At 51.7% G+C, this 27,628-nt stretch overlaps 1 protein-coding gene across 1 annotated transcript in view; it reads right to left on the bottom strand.

Annotated features, from left to right (window-relative positions):
• HPCAL1 (hippocalcin like 1) overlaps positions 1–21,146 on the bottom strand; it is a 111,390-nt gene extending 90,244 nt beyond the window's left edge. Inside the window, exon 1 of the mRNA XM_068564498.1 lies at positions 20,846–21,146. The gene's annotated coding sequence lies outside the window, so the exon portion shown is untranslated. The remainder of the gene's footprint in view (positions 1–20,845) is intronic.
• Between the last annotated feature and the right edge of the window lie 6,482 nt (positions 21,147–27,628).

Here is a 27,628-nt window from a genome sequence, read left to right as displayed (position 1 = left end):
CACCTGAGCAATGGCTCCTCGGCCCGCCTCCAGCCAGGAGAGCAGATGTTTAATGCGCACTTTTCTGACTCGTGACGTCCTAAAACCGTGCAGCACGAGGAAGCTTCTCTGCAGGACACCCCAAAAGAAACATCATGGCAGCTCTGGGCCTGGAGCTGGGGACTGAGGCCTGGTCAGCCTGATGCTGACGAGGGAGGCTCCTTGGGCCCCACTCCCAGCCACTCTCTGCAGAAACGGGTGCAGGGCAAGGCCGAGTAGCCTGGGCCTCCGGGGCTCCATGGGGGCAGCCCATCCCAGCACCTGGGAGCCTGCACCAATCCTGGCCCAGCCACCTGGAGCCTGAGAGCTCGGACAAGCCACGCACCAAGTCCCGATGTCCTCATCTAGAAAACAATGGTGGCCCCAGAGAAAAACCCCTGAGAAAATGTGATTATCGCAGGCGATGGGTTAAAAGCACTGAGTTCAACCCAACAACTGCCCTCACCCTCCACACACACACACACACACACACACACACACACACACACACACACACACAACAGAACAAACAACAACAGGGCAGCTATTCACTGGCCACGACGATAAAGGACTCCATTTTCACCAAAGGTCAGTTAGACAGGTGAGGCGGGAGCAGCAACGGTTTTTTCACCTTCCCTCGCCTCTGTTATTCACATTTCCCCAAAAGGGAGGCTGAAAACCAGCAGGGCCAACGAGAAATCCCAAAACTTAATGCGGTGGTTTCTGAGAAGCGCTGAATGGCGGTGTTACACTCAAAGCTGTGGAGGGGCCGTCCCTACAGCGAGGAAACTGAAGCAGAGGGATGGTGACTTTCTTCCCAAGGTCACGAAACAGGTAGCCTGGCTGAACCCACACCTGACTGCAGGAAGCTCCAACCCTGCCCGGAGACACGCAGTCACTGCCAGAGCCGGAACCTGAATACCAGACCACCGGAGACGGAGTGCTGTCGTCATGGCAACCAAAGTCTTAACAACTTTGGCATTTCCACAACCTTTGATTGATCCAGCTCTCAAAATTAACATTACAATGAAACAGTATTTGCATTTATTTTAATTGGCTTTTACATAACTAAACGTCTCAGTTTCACCCTTAATGACAACAGGGTGAATGACTTCTTAATAGTGGGACCCTTAAAACAGCAAGATGAAAGCTCATAATTTAAAATTTTCATGTCTGGAAAAATTCTTCACTGACTTGCTGGAAGCACATTTTTGCTTAATTCTCCTCTTTTTTTCTGAGAAGACAGCAGGACCTTTTGCATGTTGAAATTCATCAACTGAAATTCATAGACTTCCTGCATCGCACTTAAAAATTAATGATTAGAATGCTTTTGGTGCTTTAGTGCAAGGCGTGTGAAGTAGCAACAATGGAAGTGTATGTGAGTTCCATGAGGACATGGGGGAGGGTTTTTGGGGGGGGGTTCTTTTTTTTTTTTCCCATTGATGTGTCCCTTGTGCCTAGAAGAATCCCTGGTAGGCCCTCGATAACCATTTGTTGAATAAGTAAAGGTGGGCCACTTCTCATTACCTGCGATAAAGCATGCACAACACTTAGCATGGTGCCAGTTACTTGAGCTTTTACTATTTTCATTATCATTATAAGTGAGGTGAGGCTCCTGCCTGGAGAAGGCACTTCTGGGCCTGTAAGGATATGGGTGCAGGTGGGAGGGAAGGGACCTCACCTGGGGGCCAACACCTGTAACTGCCTCAGTCACCCACCACCCCCAGCAATTCCAACTGAACATCCATCTACCGCAAGTGCTGCTTACAGGCCTGATGCAAAGCCCAACACAGGCTAGAGTCTCTAGACCACACGTGTTTGATCTCTGTTCTCCGGGGAATTCTGTCTACTGGGAAGAAAGATGTATTTTTTTAAATGCCATTTTCCCCCCTCCAAGAGGTGCTCTAACATGGACAATAGAGTCGGGTGCACAGGAAAAGGGATCAACTGGTCTGGAAAGCCCTGCTCGATTCTTGAAGGATGTGTGGGTGCTTGTTGGGGGAGGGGGTGCGGTCAGGGATTCCCAGAAGGAACAGCACGTGCAAAGGCCCAGAGGAGTGAATGGGCGATAAGGAACTGCCAGTCAATGGAATTCAAGACGTCACGTAGGGGATGAAGGGTTGGTCGAGAGGTCAGGCAGGGTCGAGGGTCACAAGGAGGGCTTTTCAGGCCACGCTTAGCATTTGGACTTTGCTCTGCAAGCAAGGATTTGAGAGCGTGGGGCAATGCGACCGACATACATTAGAGAAGGCTCATGCAGGGCTGGGGCTGGGGCTGTGTGTTGGCGATGGGTCTGGTGGGTGTGGGGAGAGGCGGGGTCAGGAAACCGGCTAGAAACTGACAATCACGCAAGCAGGTGGTGTGACTGCAGCACAGGAGCGGTGAAGTTGGAGAGACTGGGCTGCATCTGGGGGATCTAGATCTTGATGACTAACTTAAGAGACCAGCTTGATAGGATGGAGGGAGAGAAAAGCTGAGAAGGGGCTAGAATGTCTCCTGGGCCTGCCTCCATATCTGAGCAGGCAGTGGTCTATCTGGGGGACTTGGGAATAGCAGGTTCTCTTTCGGACATTCCATCAAACAACCTAAAACCCAGCAAACCATGGCTTTGACAAGAAAGGGTTTTCTTTGTGTCCAGGGCTTGGGCAGCAGTTCAAGAATGCCATCAAGGACCTAGAGTCTTTTTCTGTTCTACCATCCTTAGCACATGGATCTCAGCCTCGTGATCACAGGATGGCTACCCTATTTCCACAAATTGCATCTGCTTTCCAGGCAGGAGAAGATGGATGGGTCAAAATCTTTCTGTCTTGGGACTCTGGCTTTTTATTCAGGAAGGGAGCAGGGATAGGAGAGCATGCCAGCAGCCTTGAACTGACATCTCACTGGCCAAAACTCACTGGGTTCTCCAGGCTGGAAGGTTGCACCTTTAGTTGTCCAGCCTCTGAGCAGAGGGGCCCTCGCACTTGCTGTTCCCTGTGCCTGCCGTCCTGCCCAGCTCCACGTGACCAGCTCCCTCATTTTTTCCAGTCCTTGCTCAAATATCACCTTCTAATGAGGCCTTCTCTGACCACTCTATTTAAAATTTCATTTCTCACCCACCCCCACCCCCCATCTAATACCCCTGGACCTTCACTAACATTTTTTCCACAGCTTCTTTTTTTTTTTTTTGGCTGCACCTTGCAGCTTGGAATCTTATTTCCCTGACCAGGGATCAAACCCAGGTCCTCAGAAGTGAAAGCCTGGAGTCCTAGCCACTGGACCACCAGGGAATTCCCTTTTTTTTTCCCCCACATCTTCTAAGTATTACTGTATTATACTACAAATTGACTAATTTAGTTTACTGCTTGTTGCTCCCAGCTAGAAACATAAGCTCTGAGAGGGCAGGATTTCTGCTGGATATTCTCCTAGAGCAGAGCCTGGCACACAGTGGGAGCTATGTGAATGAATGAATGAATGAATGAATGGAGGGCCGGTTCATGAGAGAGCACCTTTCCCTACCTAGGGATTCTTCCCAAGCCCGGTCTCTACTTAAAGGGAGACTATTCAGTACGTGGTCCCTGCCCTTAGGAGCCCCTGGCCTGGAGGAAAGATGAGACCCACGTTTGGAGGTGACTGGCCAGGACCAGAGCCTTGCAGATGGCAGGGCCGTGGGAGCCAGAGCAGCACTGCCCCAGGAAGAGCAGGGAAGCTGAGCAGGGCACCTGAGCAGGCCCAGAAGGCTTCTTGGAAGAGGCAACCCCTGAGCAAGGCTGGGAGTTGTGAGGGTGATTTGGGAGGGTGCAAGGGACAAGCAGAAGGGTGTAGCAAATGTTCCTCTCCTCAAATGATGGTGCTGAGAATCATAACCCAAATGCAAGACCGTGATGGGGAGTCCCCAGGACCAGCTCCCTGAGCAAGGAGAAGGTCAGATGTGAAAGAAGTCCCTTAAAAAAATAAAAATAAGAAATAAAAGGTCCCTGAGAGTTTCATAGCAAGTCCCCACCCAACCCTGGCCCTCTGTCCCCGACAAAGGTGACCACACAGTTGGCTGTAATCCAGGAGCAGGTTTAAGGGGAGCTGCTTGCTCAACATATGATCTGATTTGAGCCAAGCTGACTGCCCTTATTCCAACAGATGTCTTTAAACTGAGCAGTACATTCCGGGCTGCCCAGCACACAAACAGCCAGTCGCTCCCTGCCTGGAGACAGAAAGACGGAGCAGATCCGACATTCCAGGAAGATGGAGGAGCAGATACAAATTTCCACATCCTTTGTGAGGCTCAGACAGTACACTCCCCGGACCTCTTCTGTGGGCTAACATCTTGCAGGAGGAAAATGAAAACCACAGGTTGACTACAGACCAGAGAAAGGAAAAGGGCAGAAGAGTGGGAACTCAAATTCCACAAAGGAAACCAGAAAGACCCTGCTGTTTTAGGTGATCAAGTGTCAGGGGCAGCAGGATGTGAATAAAAAGACTGGTGATGATGGTGATAATAATGCTGATGACGGTGACGGGCCTTACGTTCATATAGCACTTTAGAGTTTACAGGAGGTCTAACGGCTATTTTTACAACAATCCTGGGAGCTTCTATAATTCCCATTTCACAGATGAGTAAACCGATGTTCCAGGGCAGTGCCTGGCAGACCCAAGGGACTTGCGTGGAGAAGGTGAAGGTGGGAGGTGTTTGAGCCTCAGGGAGGAAAGCAGGATCGGGACAAAGTGATAGAGGTGACTTTTTTCCTTTAAAAAGAATGGTCTTGGGGTGGGGGAATGAATTGGGAGACTGGGACTGACATACATATACTACCATGTACAAAACAGATAACTAATGAGAACCTACTCAATGCTCTGTGGTGACCTAAATGGGAAGGAAATCCAAAAAGGAGGGGATATATGTATACATATAGCTGATTCACTTTGCTTTACAACAGAAACTAACACAACACTTTAAGCAACTATACTCCAACAAAAATTATTTCAAAAAAAAAAAAGAATGGTCTGTTCCCTATCCATTAGACGATAAGGAAGTCAGGGCAGCATCAGGAAGAGACATCTCCGGTGTGCAGTTACCTCCAAACTGGAATCCAACCAGGCAGGATGTCCCTAAGCCCAGGGCACTTGGGGTCTGAAGGTTGTTTTCTTGTTCAGATCGCAGCATCCTCTACAGCTACGAGACCAAGCTCTCCGGTCAAATCACAGTGCACACAGAGGCCGGCGTCTGCCACTTTCTCAACGTCGCTAAAAGCCAACACAGCCACCAACTCTGTGCCACGCCCATGTACAGCCTCTTCAGGCTGTGACGAGCCCACTCGAGGTCCCCACCAGTTAACGAGTTTGTGCAAAACAGGCCGTCCAGCACAGCGGAGGGGCCGAAGGAGGCCTTTGCTCATGACCACCAACCCGCAGAAGGGAAGGAAAAGAGTGGATGTGCCTCTGCTGATGAAGTGACTGCAAAGAAGCACAGGGCGGGAGAGCGAGGCAGGGATGCCCACTGTGGGCCTCCAGCTGCTAATGTTGGGGGCGGGGGAGGCAGTCTGTCTCCATGGGGTTGGAGGATGCTGAAGCCGAACTGGATGAAGGGAGAAAGGAAACTGCCAGGTGTTCAACAAGACACAGGAAGTGCAAAGAGCTTTCTACACAGTTAACCATCAAGGGATTGCCTTTAGAAACTATTAGATGGAGAGGGACCCAAGCATAGGCATGAGTAGGATTCTTTCTGTGTATAAAATCATGATAAGCAGACTGATAAAGCACTGTTCTACACTCTGGAAAATGCCTGTGAATAAGAACAGCTCAAACGAATCCGTTGCTATGTCATCCCTCCGACAAGGCCCGGGGGCTCTCACCCCACGGGACAGTGAGAGGCGTTCAAGGCCCCCTTGTGTGGCAGCGGCCAGCAGCGTAGGCCAGGGGAGGTCAGCCCAGGGTCCCTCCTTGGCTTCCTGCTGTCTTGGGTCACAATCATAATATAAGCTCCACAAGGGCAGGTCCCCCAGCATCTTGTTCATCATTGTATCCCCGGGCCCAGAGTCGGACTTGGCATACAATATAGAATTATTGAACTAACTTGTTGGACTGTACAGGGTAATCATCGTTCACACTAAAGAGAGCATTCCTGGCTTTATTCAAAGATTTTGTTCCAGCTGTTGTTTTGGGGTAGGTGTTCCTTCGATTCATTTTAAGCATTTTGGCAGGAAAGGTAGGGTTATGCGTGTTAAAAATTAAGCAAACAGAACGGAGGGCAAAATTATGTCAGAAATCCCTATGTAAGTCAATAAAACAGAGGACCTTTGTTTAGAAAAATTTAATTCACATACACAGTTTCAGAAATATCACAGAAAGTGAGGTTTATTCCTTCTCCAGGACAACTGGGATACCCAAGAAACCAGTGGGACACACCCGGTCTCCATGGTAACCTACCTGTTTCCAGTGACAGGAGAGCTTCCTTCCCGCCTCCATGTGGAATCCCGCAATAAGCTAAGGACCCAGCTTTCAAAAATAACAATTTCTGAACACAGGGGCCATACTAATTTTTTTAAAATATGGTTTCCTCATAGTGAAGATCCTGAAATAATTAACCAGATGTGTATGTAATTTTGCTGACAATTATATTTTCTTTCACAAGATCATAAATACAGACACTAGACTATAAAGATACGATTTTTTTTAAATTTCTAATTCAAGAAACTATGAGCAGGCACTGAGCTAGTAGCAAAGGCAACCTCTGATTTATCACATTTTATAGCAATATTATTTGCCTGGAGAGACAGCCCAGCCCCCAAGCATCCCTCTCCTTCATTCACTCTGAAATTAATCTTTCCTATTAGCCAATTTCTCTTATGGCTGGCTCTGCCTTCATAACTTTCCACTGCTGACTCAATATCCTGGACTCAGACAGATTAAACCTCTGCAGAACGACAGGAATAACAGCCTAAGAAGCCTTTGGAGGGATGCCACCAAAAGTCAGGCACGGCCCTAACAAGGGCTGAGATGGCCCTGCTCACCAGCCGGTAAATAAATACAGTCAACCCAACATAAGCCCAAGATCAACCCAAGGTCAACCCAAGTCAACCCAATATCAACCCAAGTTCAAGGCAGGAGCAGACAGGCAGCGGGGAAGGATCACCCTCAGAAGTCCTTCAATTTGCAGGAGCTGAAGACCAGCAGTTCCACTCTGGGGGAGTCAGGAAGGAAGGGCTGGGATGGGATGGGAAACCAAAAAAGTTATTTTCAAATAGGGAGCTAAAAAACATCAGCCTGAGAGACAAACAGTAAGGAGATTATTCCTGGAAGAGGGCCACTGCGCGATCACTCAGTGATGAGAATACAGAAGGAAAAGCAGGGGTAGGTGGTCCGAGGACATCAAACCACCTCATTAAAAGACCCAATGTCAACACAGCAGGAGCCGCGAAGCCTCCTTCCAGGTCAAGAAACAAAGTGAACGCCCAAAGTGAAGCAAACAAAACAGAAGAAGCACAGCCTAGATCATAAACAAACTCTACCCCTGCCACGTTGAAATGGCGAATTTCTTGGAAGACTTGGAACATTTTTTTTTTATATCCAAGTTAATAGAGTTACTCAGTATTGAATTTAGATGAGATTAACAAATTCTAACAATGTAGCATGATAAATTTCCATTAATTCAAATCATCACAAGTATGGAATTTATGGGTTCCAGCCAGTCTGCCTATAAAAAGAAAGTTTGCTAAGCAAATTAAGAGGGTAAACAAGGTTATCAGAGGAATGGTTCTTGGGGTTCCTTTTTAAAACCTTCTTTTTTTCCTAACTGCAAAACTAATACATTCCCGTGGGTGAAAATTTAGAATGTAGAGCAATAAGAAAAAGCAGAAAAGAGAAACCACTCATGATCCCATCAGACTCAACTGCTAACAGTTTGGTATATTTCCTTCCCATCTATTTTCTCTGACCCTTTTTTCCCTCCCTATCTAGTTCTACATCTTGCTTTTCAGCCCCATATTTAAGAGACACGTTTAAATTGCTTATTTTCAACCCCTTTAGCAAATACTTACTAGCTTACTGCCAGAAATATGTTCATTTCAAAGAATTCTTAGTAACTCATTAAAAAGACCAATTTGAGGTGAAAGCTGGTCAGGAGTTTGCATCAATACATATACTTTTGTCTGAAAATAATACAATTACTTATCTTCTACAAAACTCCCTAATTCTGACTTTTCTCTGGTTCACAATTAGTCAAAACAAGAAGTTCAGTCCACCAGTTTCTTAGATCGTGAGCGGCATGACCTCCCAGAAAAAACAGAAGTGCCCCATTACACCGAGGAAGGCAACATCTACATCCTCTACACTGTCTTTTCTTGCCGGATTGCCCTCTTAAAGGAATTATAAACATGGGACTTCCCTGGTGGCACAGTGGCTAAGGCTCCACGCTTCCAATGCAGGGGGCCTGGGTTTGATCCCTGGTCAGGGAACTAGATCCCACATGCATGCCGCAACTAAGCATTCACATGCCGCAACTAAGGAGCTGGCGAGCCGCAACTAAGGAGCCCACGTGCTGTAACTAATGAGCCGGTGAGCCGCAACTAAGGATCCTGCCTGCTGCAACTAAGACCCAGTGCAACCAAATAAACAAATAAATAATTTTTTTTAAAAAAAGGAATCATAAACAGCTTCTAAGTAAGGCTCTCGGATCTAGAGCCTAAGATCTCAGCTCAACTGCCAACCTGCTTCCGTGCTCCCACAGCGAATACCCCAATGAAATCACACTCCTCCTTGGTACCAGGAGTCCCTGTCTTCTTAATCTCAGCTTCCTTAAGACATAGCACCACCCCTGGCACAGGAAGTTATAAGAAGGCACTGAATGGATGGATGGGTGGATGAAACACATAAAGGTCATCCCCCTAAGTCCAGTACCCTCTGCCCTACCCCTTCCTTCTAGTCTGTGCTCCACAAACTTGTTCCTCAATATTATCACTCTCTTCTGAATTGTGATGCCAGCTCTTCAGATGGCAGTTGCATCTGTGTTTCGTAAGAGGTTCATTTTTTTGTTGCAGTCAGTTTAGCTATAAAAATTCTCTCTATGCTTTATGTCGGATGTGCCTTACAACTCAAATTTACTTTTTTTTTTTTGGCCACTCCGCGCGGCATGTGGGATCTTAGTTCCCCAACCAGGGATCAAACCTGCACCCCCTGCAGTGGAGGCGAGGAGTCTTAACCACTGGACCGCCAGGGAAGCCCCTCAAGTTTACAATTTTAAGCATTTTTCCTGGCTTGTAGAGCTGACAGAGAATTTACAGGTTATCTAGCCCCGAGCTGCATTTGACAAATGAGGAAACTGAGATCTGGGGAGGAAAAGCTGCCCATGCCAAGTGAAACTAGACATTCATAACAGGAGGACAGTCACTCCACCAGCCCATAACGTCGTGATGCTTTCCAGGCCACTGTCCTGCAATTTTCATGAACACGTAAAACACTCACCACCAGTGACAGCACAGGAAACAGCATTAGTACACTGAACCGCACAGTCGCACATTCAGGACTGCAAAGCAAGCCCCTTAGCTGAGGTGCTAAGTTTTAAATAATTCAATTCACTCACCATCCTACAGTTGAGAGAAGAGGATGGTGGTTTGGCCGCACATCTGGACATCCACTGAGTCCCAGGCTCACTGCCAGGAGTGCGGGGCCACGGAGGAGAAATCCACAGGGGCCCCATATGCAAAGAGGCCCACTGCCCTGGGAGAGGCAGAGGAGCTCAGTCCCCAACCTGCTAGGTCAGGCCCTAGAGAGGCGCATCAGCAAAGGGCCTGGAGAATACGGCCAGGAGTCCAATCTGTCCTCCCTGGGGGGACAAAGATGACAATGGCTCCCCCCGGGCCTGAAAGAATGGGTGGTGAATTAGCCAGCGTTCTCCAGATAAAGAGACATATGCAAATACAGGATATGCATATATCTTATATCTTGTGTGTGTGTGTGTATACACACACACACATATATATACATACACACACACACATACAGTAGTCCCCCCTTATCCGAGGGGGATACGTTCCAAGACCCCCAGTGGATGCCTAAAACCACAGACAGTACTGAACCCTATATTGCTATATTTTTTTCCTGTACATACATACCTATGATAAAGTTTAAACTATAAATTAGGCACAGTAAGAGATTAACAACAATAATAATAAAATAGAACAATTATAACAATTTACTGTAATAAAAGTTATATGAATATGGTCTCTCTCTCAAAATTGCATACTGTACCATTCTCATCCTTCTTATGATGACATGAGATGATAAAAGGCCTACATGATGAGATAAAGTGAGGTGAATGATGTACGCATTACGATGTTATGTTAGGCTTCTACTGACCTTCTGATGATATGTCAGGAGGATCATCTGCTTTGGGGATCCTGGATCACTTGAGCCATGAAGATGTTGATGGTTGGATGTCAGGAGCAGATGATATTGATGGTTGGGGATCCCAGGGGTATGAAGTGGGACAGTGTGATATTTCGTTATGCTACGCAGAACATCACAAAATTTTATTTTATTTTATTTTTTTCCTTTTTTAACATCTTTATTGGAGTACCATTGCTTTACAGTGGTGTGTTAGTTGCTGCTGTATAACAAAGCGAATCAGCTATACATATACATATGTCCCCATCCATATCCCCGCCATCTTGCGTCTCCCTCCCACCCTCCCTATCCCACCCTTCTAGGTGGTCACAAAGCACCGAGCTGATCTCCCTGTACCATGCGGCTGCTTCCCACTCGCTATCTATTTTACATTTGGTAGTGTATATATGTGCATGCCACTCTCTCACTTCGTCCCAGCTTACCCTTCCCCCTCCCCGTGTCCTCAAGTCCATTCTCTATGTCTGCGTCTTTATTCCTGTCCTGCCCCTAGGTTCTTCAGAACCTTTTTTTTTTTTTTTTAAGATTCCATATATATGTGTTAGCATACGGTATTTGTTTTTCTCTTGCTGACTTACTTCACTCTGTATGACAGTCTCTAGGTCCATCCACGTCACTACAAATAACTCAATTTCATTTCTTTTTATGGCTGAGTAATACTCCATTGAATATATGTGCCACATCCTCTTTACCCATTCATCTGTTGATGGACACTTAGGTTGCTTCCATGTCCTGGTTATTGTAAATAGTGCTGCAATGAACATTGTGGTACATGCCTCTTTTTGAATTATGGTTTTCTCAGGGTATATGCCCAGTAGTGGGATTGCTGGGTCGTATGGTAGTTCTATTTTCAGTTTTTTGAGGAACCTCCATACTGTTCTCCCATCGCAAAATTTTAAACTTAGGAATTATTTCTAGAATTTTCCATTTAACATTTTTGGACCACAGTTGAGCACAGGTAATTGAAACCGTGGAAAGTGAAACCACCGATAAGGGGGACTACTGTATATACATATATAGATAGATTTATTACAGAAATTGGCTCACACAATTTGAGGCCAAGACATCCTACAAGCTGGAGAACCAAGAAAGCCAGCGGTGTAAGTCCCAGTTCACGTCCAAAGGCCCAAGAACCAGGAACACTGAAGTCCAAGGACAGGAGAAGATACATGTCCTAGCTCAAGAGAAAGAGCCAATTTCTCCTTCCTCTGCCTTTCTGTTCTACTCAGGCCCTCAATGGATTAGATGACACCCATCCACAATGGTGAGGGCAATCTTCTTTACTCTGTCTACTGAACCAAATGCTAATTTCTTTCAGAGACACCCTCACAGGCATACCCATACATCCCATACATAATGGTTTACCAGCTACCTGGGCATCCCTTAGCCCTGTCGCATAAAATTAAAAAATAAAATTTTATCTGACACATAAAATTAATCATCGCAGGTGAGATTTGTCCAAGAATCTTACAGATTAGTTATTCTCATGAGGCCACTTGCAGAGTAACATTCCATCATCCACCCATTTGGGTCCTCTGTGCCTACCACCACCCTGTCATAACTCCCCTCATGACCCCCCTAACACTAGGGGGCATCCCCCCAAAGAACAGCTAATTCAGCAGAAATGGGCTACGTGATGCAGTAGCCAAAGTCTGGGAAGCAATGCTGAGACTGAATGATGATGACGGTGATCATGATGGTGGCTATAGTGGCGCTAGTGGTGGTGATGGTGATAGTGGTGATGGTGATGATAGTGGTGATGGTGATGGTGATGATAGTGGTGATGGTGATGATAGTGGTGATGGTGATGATGAGGATGACAGTGATGGTAACTAACAGTGACGGGCGATGATGAGGATGATGTGGTTGCACTGGAAAGCCAGCAATTGGCCCAGGACAACACACAGGGGGAAGGAGTTACAGTGGAAGGAACACAGGGAGACCTTTACACTGCTTGAGAGTCCCTGGCCCCGAGGACCTGGAGTCCCTTACCTGTGCTACACCTCCCCTGCCCCACCCCCACCAACAATGTTGAAAATAATTCCCAAATGCACAAGCTTTCACTTTACAGCTAGCTCTGAGAACAGTCAGCCAGGCCATATTGTCTTTAGGTCAGGTAAAAGCACATCACCGGGAATGTAGGCTAATAAAAGCAATAATCCTTTATCCTGTCTTTAGAGAGAAAGAAGAGAAAAAAAGCCATCCCCAGAGAATAAGAATGCCAAAGTTCTGGCACGAAGGAAAGCCAGGACTTAGCATCTGTCCAAGGCCTGTTTCTACCTTTACTCACCAGGAAGGAGAAACACACCCAAACGAGCCGGAGCAGCCAGCACGGCCGGGCTCCCACCCCTGGAGGCTGAGCCAGGCAGCCCAGGCTGCGTCACAAAGCGTGGCACTGGCACCGCACGACTGAGGGATTTTTAATAAAGCCTCATTCCTGCCGCCGCCGCCGCCCCACGCTCTGGCGAGGGCTGAGAGTGAGAGAGGGGGCGAGCCCGCCACCAGTCCTGCCCGTCAGGGGACCCCCCACCGGCTCACTCAGCCACGCCCGTAAATACAGAAAATGGCACGACATTGGAAACGACTGTCTTTAAACCCAGGTGATTGATTTGGAGAGATCCTCACTTCCCTCCAAAAGTGGATTACAGCGCAGCAGAGAGAAAGGATGGGAGTGACAGGGAAGGGTGGGGAGCTGTCGTCAATTCTGTCTTCTGGAAACGTCTGTTAAATGCACAGGAAGGAAGCAGAGACCCGAGCATTTTGCTGCTGGAGGGAAAACAGCACTGCGATCCACACATTCGGCTGCTCAGAATCATAACTCTGCCAGTGTTGCCAGGAGCCCCCCTTCAGCCCATTGGCACCCACGCATCCAAACTAATAAACGCTTTCCAAGTGCCCAAGGCGGGAGGGGATTAGGGGGTCTGGGCCTCCTAATGTCTGAGGAATAACCCACAGGTCTCTCTCTATGTGCCGCCCCCCCCCCAAGTTCAGGGTCAGTGTGGCTGCATCAGGGACCCTGAGCGACGCTTCGCAGGAGACGAGAGCTGGGACAATCCAACACGGCAGCTCCCCAAACTCCAAATCATGGCCCTCCCGGCTCCCTTCCAGGACCCTTGGCACACACATATTCACAGGCTCTCATGTCACGTGCCTTGCTGCTACAGTCTGGGTCAAAATATGCCTAATAAACCTGAATTTGAAAAGAAACACTTATTGCTGAGGAAGCCATGCAGCAGCCTCCATTTCCGCAGACATGTGACCAGCCAGACTCAGCTGGGTCCTCTACATCCAGGTTTCATGACATTGTCTGATGGGGGCCCAGAACCCCTTTTCTCACATGAGCAAACTCAGAAAGGGTCACTCAGCCAATAAACAACAGAGCAGAGACTGACTGGAACCCCGGTCTGCCTGACCCCATCCCTGGTCCTTCCCCTGGGATATTCTGAAAAATAGGGTCCAACAACCCCAATCCTTCAGGAAGAAACAAGACACTCTCAGTGTCCGCGGTGAAAGTTCTCTGCATCAGTGAGTGGTAGAGACCATTTGTGACCTGGTGGTCTACACACCAGACCCAGATCGACCTATATACACTGGGTATACAGTTTCTGTGTCTCAGGCTGCACATTTGTAAAATGGGATCTCCTCCCCTGCTACTTTCCTCAAAGAACAAAACTGACACAAGAGGGGACTTCCCTGGCAGCGCAGGGGTTAGGAATCCGTCTGCCAGTGCAGGGGACACGGGTTCGAGCCCTGGTCTGGGAAGATCCCACATGCCGCGGAGCAACTAAGCCCGAGCGCCACAACTACTGAGCCTGCATGGCCTAGTGCCCGTGCTCCGAAACAAGAGAAGCCACCGCAATGACAAGCTCGCACACCACAACGAAGAGTAGCCCCCACTCGCCACAACTAGAGAAAACCTGCTCTCAGCAACGAAGACCCAACGCAGCCAAAAATAAATAAAATTAATTAATTAAAAAGATGACACAGGAAGAGACTTCTGAAACGCACAACGTATGGAGGCGCATGCACCCCCTCCCTCCCCCAGGGCCTTCCTCCACATCTGTTGACCAAGAAACCTCTCTGCGTGTCCACACACTTAAACTGAGTCACTCCTACCAGGCCAAGTACTGGGGCAAAGGAAGCTGCGCCCTGTACCACTCATGCCCTCGAAGGAATTTACATTGCCTGGGAGGTGATGGCAGGAAAAGCCACAGAAGGTCATCTCCTTACTACCTAATAGGTGTGGAAGAGAAGGTTTAATTCTTGCTTCTTCTACTATCTACCAATGGCTTTGGGCTACTTATTTTGCCCTGGGCATCCTCCATGTTTTCATTTTAAAAAATGGGTTTGATACCATTTGCCTCGCATGTTCCTGCTGAAACAAGATAATGTAGCAGGGCCTCATAACACAATTACACACCCTGTACTTTAAATTCCAACACTTTGCTGGATACTCCGGAGTTCACAAAAGAAACGTGAGGGAGGCAACTTCAGTTAGTCCAGCCAACATGCTCTGGGCATCCCAGGTGCCCGGCGCTGTGCTAGGTGACAGATGAGGGGCCAGTAAGACCTGAGGCTCCTTCAAAGAGCTCCCCAACCCACAGGGAGACAGCACTGGGTACTTTAGCAGCCTGAGGGAGAAGCCAATTCTAACTGGAAGACTCCAGGAAGGCCTCCCAGAGGGGACCCTTGAACCAAATCTATAAAAGGAACCAGAGGAAGAACAGGCAAATCTAGACACAGAAAGCCGGTGGGTAGTTGCCCGGGGCCAGGGGTGGGAACAGGGAGTGACAGCTAATGGGCACGAGGGAGCCTTCCGGGGCCAAGGGAAACGCTCTAAAACTGGATTGTGGTGACAGCTGCACAACTCTGTAAGTTTACTGAAAAGTATCGAATAATAGTTTTTTTTTTTTTTTCTGGCCACGCCGTGCAGCATACGGGATCTTAGTTCCCCATCAGAGATAGAACCTTCACCCGCGGCAGTGAAACCTCAGAGTCCTAACCACTGGACCACCAGGGAAGTCCCATCTAATAATACACTTTTTTTTTGGCTGCGTTGGGTCTTCGTTGCTGCGCGGGGGCTTCCTCTAGTTGCGGCGAACTGGGGCTACTCTTTGTTGCGGTGCACAGGCTTCTCTTGTTGCGGAGCACGGGCTCTAGGCACACGGGCTTCAGTAATTGTGGCACACTGGCTCAGCAGTCGTGGCTTGCAGGCTCTAGAGCACAGGCTCAGTAGCTGTGGCGCACGGGCTTAGTTGCTCTACAGCATGTGGGATCTTCCCGGACCAGGGCTCGAACACGTGTCCCCTGCATTGGCAGGCGGATTCTCAACCACTGCGCCATCAGGGAAGTCCTACTAATACACTTTAAATGGGTACACTCTGTGGTATATGAATTACACCTCAATAAAGCTGTTAATTGAAAAAAAATTTTTTAAAGATCGAGTAGCAGTTCAGTGGATCAAGTCTGGCTGGGAGAGAAGAAAGACGCTGTGCCCACCTGCCTGGCCTCACCCTCACTGTCCCACCTCCAGCCGCTCCACTCCCCCACCTCCCTCCAGACACCTCCTCCCGAGGCTTTTCCCCAGGCCCGGGCCGGGGTGGGAGCTGCCCTCCCAGCACTTGTCAATTCCACCAGCTCACTAGATGTTCTGCCCACCGCCAGCCAAGACCAAGCTCTCAGGGGCAGGGATGAAGCCCGTGCCCAGCTTTCGGAGCCCAGCTTGAAGCAAGGCCACAGTAGGTGTTCAGAAGAAGTTAGTGAGGAAGAGAATGAACCGGGGGGTTGAGGGGGGTGGAAAGGGACAGGATGAAATGGAAGCCGAGCTCCAGGCTAAGGGATCAGGCTTTGCTGGGCGTTGGGAAGAAGAGGCGTGGGGATGGGGAGGAGGGCTGGGCAGCAGAGGTCTGACCCATTAGATGGGTGGGGAAATGGGGGAAGGGCAGGGGGCGGTGGACTCTGGGCTCTGCTTTGACGTGTAGTAGCACGGAGCACACACACAGCACTGCGTCAGGGTGGTGGGAGAGCTCACTGTCAGTGCACAGACGTGACAGCAGGTGCCTGACCAAGGGGACACACAGCAAGGGAAGACTTCGGCTAGGGCAACAGGGTATTCAGGCAATCAGGGAAGACTTTCAAGAGGGGAACTGCATACCTCCAAAAGCTTTTTTCCTGTGTCCAAGACCATGGCTGCTTTATCCAAAGAGTCAGAATTTAACAATCCTGAGTATTTCTTAATCAAGGGTCAGAAATCCATCACTAGCTCCTCAAAGAAGACTTCTCATCTAACGAGGCAGGTGAGGCTGATGCCAGCACCCCTACTCCAGTCTTCTGGCTTCCTGCCAGCCTGGGTTGTACTAAGACTCTAAAAAGAGACAAATATCCAGAAAACACAGCTACTGGATTAGCAAGCAGTGGTCTAGGGGTAGGGTGCACTGGGCTTATAAATGAAAATGTAAAGTTAAAAGAAGGCATCTTTGCTGCCCTGATGCAGGCGGGGGAGGGAGCCTGAGGCCTCTCAGAAAGTGTCTTTAGTTAGTCACGTGTCATGAACGCAAAGATATGAAGCATTGCCTCTGAAATTCAATTCGACTTGAAATGACATGGCCGAGGCAAGGCTCTCTTAAAGGATTCACTGAGCTTTTCAGATGATTTTTTTCTTTTTAATTCTTTAGACTTGCACCTTGCTCAGTGCCTAAGAAATGTTCCACCTGTCAAACTGTATTGATTACCTGAAGTTACATTAAACCCACACCAGTAGATTCCAATGGATTTTTTTTTCTTTTTGGTGGAAAGTGATTTGAAAGAAAGAGTTTTTTCCATGGGGCAAGTGGCACTGAGAGGCCCTAAGCCCACTCTGCTATCTCCATATACAATTACCCTCTGTCATCCCCTGATTAGAAACTCAACCCAAAGGGAAGAAGACAAGAGCCACATGAGATGCACAGATGTGCAGACTTGCGTGTGGGCATGAAAACATGAAAGGAACCCAACGAGACTGTGGGATAATGGTGAGTCGTAAAGTAGAGCATGATTAAGCCTCCAAGTGCCCTCCTTCCCCAAGCACAACGACATCAGGGGCTGACAAACTAGCAAAACACACATAATCCCCCATCAAGTCCAGGCTGGCAACTCATAAATTGGAAGCATTATCCTGCAAAAAACAAGCACTGTTTAGGGCTTGCTGGAATGCTAAATTCTAATACAAACCCAATCCCCAACCTAGATAAAATTTTGGCTGCCAAGAAGCTTGCTATCTGGTGCCAAATAAACTCTGGGGCTCCTTATTAGTACCCTGGATTATCAGACCTTGGCACTCTACTACTTCCAAGTGGCAATGCAAGGTCTTAGAGTAAGTCTGGGGGAGGCCTGTGGGAATAAGCGGAATACAGACTACCCTGAGGGACGAACACTCACCATGGTGTTTTTTGTTTTGTTTTGTTTTTAAAGATTTTTTTTTTTTGATGTGGACCATTTTTTAAAGGCTTCATTGAATTTGTTGCAATACTGCTTCTGTTTTATGTTTTGGTTTTCTGGCCACGAGAAAACCGTGGGATCACCGCGGGATCTTAGCTCCCCGACCAGGGATCAAACCCACACCCCCTGCATTGGAAGGCGAGGTCTTAACCACTGGACCACCGGGGAAGTCCCTCACCATGGTGTTTTATGTGAATGGTGACCTTGGAATTGTGCACACAGAGCCCTGAAAAGAGGGGGGTGCCAGCCCCAGATGATAGCACTACCTCTTTACCAGATGAAACTCCACAGCAGCTCCAATAGAAATGGGGCTTGGTGAGTGCAAGGCCCAGGCTGGGGAGTGTGGGCCAACGGGGGCCCACTCCTTGCCCTTCTGTCGCTTGTATTTCTAATTCTGCACAGCCCTGTGGCCAGAAAGGGACATTAGGACAAATTCTGAAGGAATTCATCCAAGCTTTTTATTTCTCTAGAGTCTCTCTCTAGAAGGGCTTATTGGAAATGAATGGGTCATTGGCTAGAGTTGGGGCAAATCTTTGTTCTTCTGGGGTTTTGACTTATTCTTGTTTCTCCACAAGAAGATGACCTTCCGGGCATCTGATTCCCAAAGCCAGGTTCCCCAAATTATTATCGCACGTTGACATCTATTTTCCAACTTACAAAAATCGGAATGCAAATGGAGCAGGCAAGGCGAGAACATGGCACCACGTCCCACGGCAAACAGGAGGCAGAGCCCCTGGCCCTTCCCTCTGGCACATCATCCAATAAAACCTCAAGAGCTCGGTAATCACAGGCGCTTTCAAAAGTGAAACAGAAATAGATCTAGGGCCAAAACACTGGTTTCCTTAAGGCAAAGGGCTGGTTTTAACTAGGGGGGAAAAAATCCCAGCTTTTGGTCTGTCTTCTGAGCAGAGAAAGTCAGACTGAATTTTTAAAAATATTATTGAATTGGATTATGGGGAAGAGAATAGGATTCAGATCAAGAGCCTTCTCTCCTCAAGGATATAAAATCATTTTACGAAACACGAAAAGCAGGTTCCATTCTAAGTATGCTCCTGACACCAAATCAGGATAACAAATTAGCTTATTCGTTCCCCTGACCTGCAATCACTGTTGAGATCTCAGGGCTTCGGTCCTGGTGGAAGACAAACCAGAGGTTTCTGCTACTGTGTCATAAAAGCCTGAACAAGCTTCCTTGAGAACACCAACCGGGAGCATCTGATACTTAGAAAGGCACCTAGACCCAAACGCGGGCCCTGCCCACTCCATGCCAGTGCTTCATTTTAACAACCTCATGTACCATGAGGTCAGCTGCTCCCTTGGCGAAGGGGTTTTTTTTTTTTCCTACCGGGAAGGGTCCTGAGACGAAGAAACCAGAGATGGAGGAAAGGAATCACTGGCTGTGGCAGAAGGCGGCAGAGCAGCCCTGGCCAGCTCACCCTGCTGGGTCTGAGCAAGCGCTGTGGTGCTGCTGGCAGGACTCCGCCAGAGAGAGAATCGTGGTTAGAGCTGTGTGCACATTCACTGCAGTTCAATGAGTAGTAGGTTTGAAACTAAACAATTTAAAAATTAAGGCGTGGGACTAGGATGCAGACCCTCAGCCTCCTGCGTAAGGCTGATCAAAGGGAGAGGGGATTGCCGTTGACGGGGGTGGGGGGCGGTGGTATCCAGAGAGTGTTCAATGCCAGGGCCTAAGGCAGGACTCGCCGTCCCGGCAATCATGCTCCTCTAGGGGGAATCGATGTTGGCGGGGAGGAAAAGGGGGCAGCCTTCGGCGTGACCAGGCCTGGCCAGGGTGCCCTGGGAGCCCGAGATCCGTCTCTGCGGGGAGCGCCACTTCACACCGGGGCTCTCAGATTGTAGATGTGCACGCCCCGGGGACTAGGCACTTGTTGAACAAAAGGGCTCCTGACTTCCGCAGCCTCTGCCTTCGGCCAGGAGAGGGACCCCCGCTCGGGCGCCGGAGCCTTCGCAGCTAGAGAAGGGCCGGCGCCCCGCGCTGCGCGCTACTACTGCACCTTCGAGGCGGCGCCGCCCGGGAGCTGCGGCGGGGAGGCGGCGCATCAGGCAGCCTAAACTTTCTCGAATCTCGGAGCTTCATGGTTAAGTTAGGATGGCGAGTGAGGCACAAAACACGCGCGGGGTGGCGGGGGTGTGTAAGAGTCCCACCCACGATAAAGAAAACAAAAGGATTTTTTAAAAGAGAGACGCTAATCCAATTAACATTAACACCTACTATGTGCCAGGCACTGGGCCGAGAGCTATCTTTAGTGGTTCTCATTTTAACCGTCACGACAGACCCCGAGGGAGGAACTGTCCCCATTTGATAAGAAAACCGCGACCCGGGAAGGTGGCGTGTCGGGCCCAGGTCGCAGTGCGAGTCACGGCGATGCCAGGGCTCCTAACTCCGCAGCAGGGCTCTGTACGTCGCCCCTCCGCCTGGGGAAGAGGGAGCAGATGGCCGCCGCGAGGGCCCCCTCCCCAGGCGACTCACGTGGGCCGCGCGGACCTGTCCCCGGGCAGGGCTAGCCCGGGCTGCCCCCTAAGCCCGGGCTAGCCCCCTCGGATCCCAGCTATCCTCCGGGGCTCTGTACTCCGTCCGCAATGGGCCGGCCGGCCGGGACCCCGGGCTCCGCGCTCGAGGTGGACCGCCCACGCCCACCCTGCCACACGCGCCTCACGCACAGCCGCTCACACACGACACGCTCCCCGCCCCGGTCCCCACCAGCAACTGCGCCCCGACACACAATTCCACAAACGCAGCCCCAAATGTGCACATCGAACTGCACACACGGATCCCCACGAGGACACGCCATTCCAGGGACACACCACCGTACTCAGTCACCCACAACTCCACCGCGCAGAGAAACACAATCACCCCTCAACACACACACGCACACACACACGCAGGGAGCCCGATCGCAGCGCACGCCGGTGCACACGCCCGTACTCCCCGCAACCCCGCAGCCCGCCCCTTTCCTACCTGCTCCGTCGCAGGACGCTATCCGCCGGCTCCCCGAGCCCAAGTTCCGAGCCACCGGCGCTGGGGCGGGCGCGGGGCGCTGTGAGGGGCGAGCGCGCCGAGGCCGGAAAGGGTGCCTAGGAGCGCGGGCCTCCGTGAGCCCGCAGCCGCCGCGCCGGCCCTGCGCTCATCTCCTCCCAGAAGGACAAAAGGAAGCCGGCAGTGAGGGAGAGAGCGAAGTGGAGGTGCCCGCCAGTCCGCCGATCCGCCAGTCCGCCGTCTGCAGTCGCCGCGGCCCGCCTGCCAGACCCGGGAAGGAAGGGACGCGAAGGCGGGGCCCGGAGGCGGGGCACGCGGCCGGGGCGGGAGCTCAAGTTTCCTGCGGACCCGCCCCCGCCTCGACCACGCCCCAATTTAGCCCCACCCGTCAAACCACTCAGGTCACGCCCCCGGCCCTAACCACGCCCCCAGATGGCCTTGCAGCGCCCGGCCGCCGCTCTTCCAACGCCGGCCCCTTGCCCCTCTCTAGCGCACTCTGCCCGGCTGAGGCCTTGTCCCGGCCTCAGCCCCGCCTGGATCTCGGAGCAGGGGCGGGGCCAAGCACCGGCTCCGCCTCCCTAACCTTTGGCCTCTGGCCTGAGGGTGTGGGAGAGGCCTGGAGGCGGCACCCGGGAGGGGCCGGCCTCGGGTCCTCTTCCGGAAGTGCGGCCCCGGTGACCCAGAAGGGAAAAGGCTTCAGTTGCCCCAGGCCAACTGCCAGGCCCCTCTGGTACCCTTCACCGTCCGTCCCGTGAGGAGATGCCCCAAGCATTCCCGCGCCTGGTTCAGGGAAGGAGCCCGGGGCCGGGAGAAGGTAGGCATGGGTTCCAGTTCTGGTTCCCTTTGCTGACTCTAGGCCATTTTGACAAATCCCTTAGACTCCCTCGGCCTCGGTTTCCCCTCCCATAAAATGGACGGGACACAATGAGCAGGCTTCTTCGGGCCCTTCCCTCCTTGACATGCTGTGGGTTTTCAGTCTCTGCTGAGGAAGGGGCTTGGTTGCAATCTTAGTCTCGGGGAGGTGGACAGGTATCTCCTGCAGACTTTCCCATCTGCCTGCCATGTCACTGGCGTGAGCAGCTACCAGAGAGACATCAGGGTCTGTGCTTCCCAAGACACCTTGCCACCAGCCCCAGAAAATCTGGGTCACAGAAGAGCAAATATGTCCACACCCCCAAACACTAATATCACCACCACCCCCACCTCTACCATCACCCCCACCCCACCTCTACCATCACCACCAAGCCCTCCGCTACCATCACCACCCCCCCGACCACGACCATCACCAACACCCCCTCCACTACCATCACCACCACCCCGACCACTACCATCACCACCACCCCCACCACTACCATCACCACAACCCCCACCACTACCATCAGCACCACTCCCTCCACTACCACCAACACCACCCTCTCCACTACCATCACCACCACCCGCTCCAGTACCGTCACCACCACCCCCTCCAGTACCATCACCAACCCCCCGACCACTACCATCACGAACACCCCCTCCACTACCATCACCACCACCCCCTCCACTACCATCACCACCCCACCGACCACTACCATCATGAACACCCCCTCCACTACCATCACCACCACCCCGACCACTACCATCCACCCCCACCACTACCATCACCACAACACCCACAACTACCATCACCACCACTCCCTCCACTACCACCAACACCACCCCCTCCACTACCATCACCACCACCCCCCCACTACCGTCACAGCCACCCCCTCCACTACCATCACCACCACCCCCACCACTACCGTCACCACCACCCACTCCACTACCATCACAACCACCACCACCACCACCACTACCATCACCAGCACACCCTCCAGTACCATCAACACCACCCCGCCACTACAATCACCACCATCCCCTCCACAACCATCACCAGCACACCCTCCAGTACCATCACCACCACCACCACCACCATCACCAGCACACCCTCCACAAGCATCACCAGTACACCCTCCACTACAATCACCACCACCACCACCACTACCATCACCAGCACACCCTCCACTATCATCAACACCACCCCTTCCACTACCAGCAACACCACCCCCTCCACTACCATCACCACCACCCCCTCCAGTACCATAACCACCACCCCCGCCACTACCATCACCACCACACCCTCCACTACCATCACCACCACCACCACCATCACCCCCTCCACTACCATCCACACCACTCCCTCCACTATCACCAACAACACTCCCTCCACTACCACCAACACCACCCCCTCCACTACCATCAGCACCACCCCCTCCACTACCGTCACCACCACCACCACCACTACCATCACCAGAACGCCCTCCAGTACCATCAACACGACCCCCTCCAGTACCATCACCACAACCACTTCCACTACCATCACCACAATCCCCTCCACTACCATCACCACCACCACCGCCACTAGCACCAGCAGCACCCCCTCAAATACTGTCAACACCACCACCGCCCTTACCATCACCACAACCCCCTTATCTATCATCAACACCACCACCGCCACTACCACCAGCAGCACCCCCTCAAGTACCATCAACACCACCACCGCCACTACCACCACCAGCACCCCCTCAAGTACCATCAACACCACCACCGCCACTACCATCACCACAACCCCCTCATCTACCATCAGCACCACCACCGCCAATACCATCACCACAACCCCCTCCACTACCATCACCACCACCACCGCCACTATCATCACGAGCACCCTCTCAAGTACCATCACCAACACCACCGCCACTACCACCACCAGCATCCCCTCAAGTACCATCAACACCACCACCGCTACTACCATCACCACAAACCCTACCACTACCATCACAACCACCACCACCATTACCATCACCACTACCCCCTCCGCAACTATCACCCACTCACCTTCCACTACCATCACCACCACCACCGCCACTACCACCACCAGCACCCCCTGCACTACCATCACCAGCACCCCCTAAACTACCATCACCACCACCCCCACCACTACCATCACCAGGACCCCGTCCACTACCATCACCAGCACCCCCTCAACTACCATCAGCACTACCCCCTCCAGTACCGTCACCACGATCCCCACCACTACCACCACCTCGACACCCTCCACTACCATCACCACCACCACCACCACTACCATCACCAGCACCCCCTGCACTACCATCACCAGCACTCCCGCCACTACCATCAGCACCACCACCACAAGTACCATCACCAGGACCCCATCCACTACCATCACCAGCACCCCCTCAACTACCATCAGCACTACCCCCTCCAGTACCGTCACCACGACCCCCACCACTGCCACCACCATGACACCCTCCACTACCATCACCACCACCACCACCACTTCCATCACCGTCACTCCCTCCAGTACCATCAACAGCACCCCCGCCACTAACATCACCGTGACCCCCTTCACTACCATCACCACCACCGCCACAATTACTATCACCAGCAACTCCTCCAGTACCATCAACACCACTACCGCCACTACCATCACCAGAACCCCCTCCACTACCATCAACACTACCACCGCCACTACCATCACCACAACTCCCTCCACTACCATCACAACCACCACCACCAGTACCATCACCACAACCACCTCCATATACCATCACAACCACCACCACCAGTACCATCACCACTACCCCCTACACAACTATCACCCACACACCCTCCAGTACTATCAGAACCACCACCTCCACTACCAGCACCAGCGCCCCCTCGACTACCATCACCAGCACCCCCTCCACTACCATCAGCACCCCCCCTCTACTACCATCAGCACCACCCCTCCATTTCCATCACCACCACGACTACCATCACCACAACACCCTCCACTATCATCACCAGCACACCCTCCACTACCATCACCACAAGACCCTCCACTACCATCACCACCACCATCACTACCATCACCAGCACCCCCTCCAGTACCATCAACACCACCCCCACCAGTACCGTCACCACAACACCCTCCACTACCTTCACCACCACCTCCACCACTACAATCACCAGCACTCCCTCCACTACCATCAGCACCACCCCCTCCACTATCATCACTACCACCACCACCACTACCATCACCACGACCCCCTCCACTGCCATCACCACCAGCACCACCATTACCATCACAAGCTAGCCCTCCATTAAAATCACCAGCACCCCCTCAACTACCATCAGCACTACCCCTTCCACTACCATCAGCACCACCCCTTCCATTACCATCACCACAACCCCCTCCAGTACCATCACCACGACCCGCGCCACTACCATCACCACCACCAAGACCACTACCATCACCAACAACCCTTCCAGTACCATCATCACCAACCCCGCCACTACCATCACCAGTACCCCCTCCAGTACCATCACCACGACCCACGCAACCTCCATCACCACCACCAAACCACTACCATTACCAGCATCCCTTCCATTACCATCACCACAACCCTCTCCACTATCATCACCAACACCCCCTCACCTACAATCAGCACTACCCCTTCCACTATCATCAGAACCACCCCTTCCATTACCATCACCACCACCCCCTCAAGAACCATCACCATGACCCCCGCCACTACTACCACCATGACCCCTTCCACTACCATCACTTTCACCACCACCACTACCATCACCAGCACCCCCTCCAGTACCATGAACACCACCCCTGCCACTACCATCACCACAACCCCCTCCACTACCATCACAACCACCACCACCAATACCATCACCACTACCCGCTCCACAACTATCACCTGAACAACCTCCACTATCATCACCACCACCATCACCACTACCATCAACAGCATCCCCTGCACTACCATCACCCGCACCCCCTCCACTACCATCACCACCATCACCAGCACCCCCTCCACTACCATCACCACCACCACCACCACTACCAACACCACATACCCCTCCACTTCCATCAGCACTACCACCACCACTACCATCACCAGCACCCACTCCATTACCATCAACACCACCCCCGACACTACCACCACCGCAGCCCCTTCCACTACCGTCACCAGCACCCCCTAAACTACCATCACCACCACCCCTTCCAGTACTATCACCACCACCATCACCACTACCATCACCACAACCCCCTCCACTACCATCACCAGCACCCCCTAAACTACCATCACCACCACCCCTTCCAGTACTATCACCACCACCATCACCACTACCATCACCACAACCCCCTCCACTACCATCACTGCCATCACCAACACTACCATCACCAGCACCCCCTCCACTACCATCACCAGCATCGCCTCCACTAGTATCACCAGCACCCCCTCAACTACCATCAGCACTACCCCTTCCACTACCATCAGCACCACCCCTTCCAATACCATCACCACCACCCCTTCCAGTACCATCACCATGACTCGCGCCACTACCATCACCACCACCAAGACCATGACCATCAGCAGCACCCCTTCCAGTACCATCAACTCCAACCCCGCCACTACCATCACTACAACCCCTTCTACTACCATCACAACCACCACCAGTACCATCACCACTACCCCCTTCACAACTATCACCCGCACACCCTCCACCACCATCACCACCACCACCAGCACTACCATCACCAGCACCCCCTCCACTATCATCAGCACCACCACCACAACTACCATCACCACCACCCCCTCCACTACCATCAGCACCACCCCTCCAGTTCCATCACCAGCACCCCGTCCACTACCATAAGCACTACACGCTCCAGTACCATCACCACGACCCCCGCCATTACCACCACCATGACACACTCCACTACCATCATCACCACCACCACCACTACCATCATCATCACACCCTCCACTACCATCACCAGCACCCCCTCTACTACCATCAGCACCACCCCTTCCACTACCATCAGCACCACCCCCTCCAGTACCATCCCCACCACCTCCACAACTACCATCATCAGCACCCCTCCACTACCATCACCACCACCCCCACCACCACCACCAGTACAATCACCACAACCCCCTCCACTTCCAACACCACCACCACCACCAATACCATCACTAGAACCCCCTCCAGTACCATCAACACCACCCCCACCACTACCGTCACCACAACATCCTCCACTACCATGACCACAACCACCACCACTACCATCACCAGCACCTCCTCCATTACCACCACCCCCACCCCCTGCAATACCATCACCAGCACCCCCTCCAGTACCATCACCACCACCCCCTACAATACCATCACCAGCACCCCCTCCACTACCATCACCACCACCACAACAACTACTTTCACCAGCACCCCCACCACTACCATCACCAGCACCCCCTCAACTACCATCACCACTACCCCCTCCACAACTATCACCAGCACCCCTCCACTACCATCACCACCACCACCACCACCACTACCATCACCAGCATGCCCTCCACTACCATCACCAACACACCCTCAACTACCATCAGCACCACCCCCTCCACTACCATCAGCACCACCCCCTCAGGTACCATCACCACCACCACCACCACTACCATCACTAGCACCCCGTCCACTACCATCACCACCACCACAACCATGACCATCACCACCACCCCCTCCACTACCATCAACACCTCCCCCTCCACTACAATCACAACCACCCCCTCCACTACCATCACCACCAACACCACCCCTACCATCGCCACCACCCTCTCCACTGCCATCACCACCACCACCACCACTACCATTACCAGCACTCCATCCACTACC

Source organism: Eschrichtius robustus, chromosome 15 (assembly GCF_028021215.1).
Source record: "Eschrichtius robustus isolate mEscRob2 chromosome 15, mEscRob2.pri, whole genome shotgun sequence".
NCBI classification, from domain to species: Eukaryota; Metazoa; Chordata; class Mammalia; order Artiodactyla; family Eschrichtiidae; genus Eschrichtius; species Eschrichtius robustus.
Note: the sequence above shows the minus strand (reverse complement) of the source record. Positions and strands in the feature narration are given on the sequence as shown.